General features: G+C 41.3%; 1 non-coding gene across 1 annotated transcript; it reads right to left on the reverse strand.

Moving 5' to 3' along the window:
• Positions 1-2,253: 2,253 nt before the first annotated feature.
• On the reverse strand, positions 2,254-2,328 carry trnae-uuc (transfer RNA glutamic acid (anticodon UUC)). The gene has a single exon. It is a non-coding gene; the product is annotated as a tRNA-Glu (tRNA).
• Positions 2,329-4,475: the final 2,147 nt, after the last annotated feature.

Raw genomic sequence — 4,475 nt, forward strand, 5'->3', positions numbered from 1 at the left:
GTGTGATTTTGCCTGAAGATGGAAACAATTTATCGCACCTGATTTCCAAACGTTTGACTCAGTAAGGTTAACCCTTACTTTCCAAAACTCAAGAATATAATTCTACTCAATGTCTTTTCAGAGGACACCTTTCTGACCCCAAGAAATAATTTAATGGTCTCAGACTGCTTAAGGAGCTAAAAGCCTAGGAGATACACCGGAATTGGCAAACTGGAACCAAAACTGACTTTGCGACTGGAAGTATATGTGATTTTTGAAGAGCATTTTTGCAACTTGAAGCATTCATCCAGCAGCATACCGCAGTGTAAAGTGATGGTTCTTGTTGTGTGTACATTAATTTTCAAGGCACAAAAGCTACAAGTGTGAACAGCAGGTTCACAGGTGCCACAAGAATTGGCGATGTGGTAAACAGCAAAAAGCCTTAGTCTCCAGGATTACACACATGGGCTGGTTAGATGGCCTGAAAAGAGGCAAATAGAATTCTATCCTGAAAAGTGTCAGGCGAAGCGTTTTGGGAGGACAAATAAGTCAGGACAAGACATGTTAAATGGAAGTTTTAGAATGTACAGAGAATCACGAGGACCTTGCTGTGCGCATAAGCATATTCTTGAAGGCAGGAGGGCCTGTGGATAAGGTGGTAAAAGCACCATATTGGATACTTGCCTGACTATAAGAGCAGACGTAAATAACATTAGTTGAGCCACAGTTAGAACACGGTGTGCCTAGAGACTAAAGCATTTTGCTATTTACCACACCTCCCATTCTTGTGTCATCTGTGAGCCTGATGTTCATACTTGTAGCTTTTGTGTCTGGAGCATTAAAGTACACACAGCAAGAATTATCACTCTACCCTGTGCTACACTGCCGAATGAAAGCTTCAAGTTGCAGAAATGTTCTTCAAAAGTCACGCTTACTTCCTGCCAAAAGTTAATTTTGATTCCAATTGACTAATACAGCTCGGGCAGGAACATTTCAGTTATAGAAAGGGGCTAAATTCACCTGGGACAATCTTCACTGCAACAAAGACACTGAGGAGGAACCTGGTTGAGATTCAAAGAGTTCTGAGGGATTTGGCTAAGCGTTAGGAAAAACTTTATTCCCTGTCTATCAATATCAGGGCTTACAGTTTTAATACAACAAGCAGGCTATTTTGAGGGGATTTGTTCAAAAACTTTTCACCCAGAAGTGGTGGGTTTCTGGAACGCACTGCCTAAAAGGGTGGTCCAGGCAGGAACCCTTGAGACACTGAAGAACAATTTTGATGAACTCTTGAAACGCCATTGCCATCAAAACTCCTGGGTAGGGGTAGGGGTTGTGGAATTTTGTCGGAATGATACCTACAGTTGAGGCAGGGGATCCCAGTTCAGTCCAACCTCCTTCAGAATGGAGTCATAAGCTTGGCTGAATGGCTTGACAAAAACGCCAATAAATGCAAATTCTTTAAAGGGGTAGAAAAACAAAGTTGCTGGAAAAGCTCAGCTGCTCTGGGAGCATTTGTGAAGAAGAAAACTGTGTTAATGTTTTGGGTCTGGTGACCCTTCATCAGAGCTCTATAAAGGGGTCTTGTGGTTCAGTGGTAGCGTCCCTACCGCTGAGCCAGAAATCTGAGTTTGAGTTCCACCTCTGCCAGACAAGTGTCATCATGTGTCACAACATGTTGATGAAGAATACCTAGAAGGCGATGGGCTAAGTTCTACAAAATGGGATCAGAATAGGTGGGTGCTTTATGACCAGCGCAGACACAAGGGGCAGTGCTGCAAAAATTCTCGTCATGTTGCCTCATTCATGATGGCTAACCGAGTTATTAGGTAACCCGGGTTTAGTTCTTCCTTCGCTACACAAAAAGGGAACACCAGATGAGTACCTGAATCTCTGCCATTGTGAGCGTCGGCATATTTCAATGCTTGAGCCAAGATGTTGTATTGAGATTAAATTCCATTCCCCACAGTGTAGACACAGGCCCTTCGGCTCACCAATTTCACACCGCCACTTGAAACATCCCACCCAGAACCATCCCCTACAGCTCACACACCCCTGAACACAACCAGCAATTCAGCATGGCCAACCCACCTAGCCTGCACATCTTTGGACTGTGGGAGGAAACCAGAGCACCGGGAGGAAACCCATGCACACACGGGGAGAATATGCAAACTCCACACAGACAGTCACCCGAGGTTGGAATCGAACCTGGGTCCCCGGCACTGTGAGGCCGCAATGCTAACCACTGAGCCACTGAGCCACCCCAAAATGTGCTGCACTGACCGGGAATCGAACCCAGGCCGCAGCGGTGAAAGCGCCGAATCCTAACCACTGGACCACCAGTGATGCTAACCATCTCTCAAAGACAGCAAGAACTGCAAATGTTGGAGTCAGAGTCAATACAGTGTGGTCCTGACCTGACACGTTGATTTTCTTGCTCCTCTCATGCTGCCTGACCTGCTGAGTTCCTTCAGCTCCACACTGTATTGACTGTTGTATTTATCCATCAGACCATGGGAAATGTTTGTGCATACCTGCCTGGCCTCGCAGATTTACTTCCGTTCAATGTAGAAATATTCTACCCACAACCCAACACACTGATAGATATGCAACAAGCAGCATGGTTATAGCTTCAAACATATAACCAAACATGTTCAATGGCTTAAGTAGCAGCAATGCTGATAACTTCCCTTTAGTTACCCGGAGAACTGCTTTACAGCATAGTTATAACAAAGATACACCATTATGGAAAGATAAATCAGATTTACTTGTAAAGCTTCAAGATTAACTGCTTCAACTTGAGAACGTTTCATTCCAATATTAAACATAAAGGGATGATTACCTTCTTCTTTGTTACTTTCAGTGTTTTGTGTGTCAGTATTTTGTTCTCTTTCAAGGTGCTGTTGAGGGCGGCAAATTTTGAAGCTCCATCCTGAAAATGTACATAGAAAACCAGCTATTCATTCACTGCATCTAATCTATATCTCCCATAATATCAAATGAGATAACAGAAGAGATTTCAAAACTCAAGCTTTTATTGTAAAAACATTTTACAACGCTAAAGCCTTATGTCAACATTTGGCCAATTCGAACTCAAGAGGTGATAGCCAGGCAATGATATTTGGAAGTGATATTACAATTTATCCCACGCACAATAGTTTATCACAAAACTAGTATCAATGTTTAACCCATAAAACAATCACTTGGCAACTATTTCAGATTCCCATCCAAGTGTGCAAATCAAATTGTTGGACATGGTGAAGTTGCTGCTTCAAACTGCATTTAAAATGAGGTTTCAAATTATATTTTCTGAGATTTAAAAACACAACAGTGAAAATGATGATTGCTGGCTCACTCAGGTGAAATTCACCAGACAGTCACATTTGGGGAAGTATTTTCAGAAAATACGCTATGGTGTATCAAGGTGGTATCTTATCACTACACTCAGTGTCAACTAAGGATCGACAGTAAGTGTTGATATGGTGGCCTTGCGAATGGCACACCCATATAAAGTAAAGCTTAGCAAGCCATATTGCCAGAGAACATCTGTGTAGTATGCTTAAAGATTAACGAACCATGCATCGATATTCACTGTACAATCTGGGAGACAGCATTATGGAAGTTAAACAAAATTGTCCAATCTTGAACTCAGATTTTCCCATGTATATTTATAGAAATTGACACCACAAAAGCAATCATCCTGCACAACACACGTTTTTGATTATTAAAAACAAATCTACTTTTAGATTCAAGCCAGATATGAAAAGTAATTTGGGATTCTGCACTGTGCACCAATAGCAAACATAATAAACAAGGTGTGACAGCAGCACCGTAGAAATTATGGAGCCAGCAGATGGACAGCAATGCAAAAACATCGTCAACCTCAACTAGAACTTTCAGCAGTATGAAAAACGGAGTGTCTGTCAAATTGTTAACAACCCAACATGAATGCTGCATTTCGTCCTCTTCAAGTACCACCTTCAAACTGCTTTGATTTAATCTAAGAATGATTCAACAGAAAACTTGCATCTTGCCTCCTTACTGTCCTGGACACACTAGTTTGGTCAAGTGACACCAAAATGTTTATAACGAACAAATTATTTTGTTACTTTGTAAAATTCAGGAACAAAATGACTGGGCAAACAGCATGACAAACAGAGTGAGGAGGAATGTCTCGAAACCTGGTAAAACAATATGCTTTTTGAGAAGGTTTTTGAAGTTAGTTTGAAATGTCAGTGGTGGTCCAAGCTAGTTGAAACTAAATAGTTGATGTCTGAAATGCTCAACAAACAAAGCAATGTGATTATCTCTCACTTCCAATGCAGTAAATATTTATTACCGCAGAGAACAATAAAAGGAAGACATGCTAATTGAACAAAAACACTAACGAGAACCAATTAAAGCTATTCGTGTTTTGCCTTGGCTTTTATTAATTACGAGGCCCTCCAAGTGTGCAAATCAAAAGAAAAGAAAACTGACATATATCCTGCTTTTAA

The sequence above is a fragment of the Stegostoma tigrinum genome, chromosome 8 (assembly GCF_030684315.1).
Source record: "Stegostoma tigrinum isolate sSteTig4 chromosome 8, sSteTig4.hap1, whole genome shotgun sequence".
Lineage (NCBI taxonomy): Eukaryota > Metazoa > Chordata > Chondrichthyes > Orectolobiformes > Stegostomatidae > Stegostoma > Stegostoma tigrinum.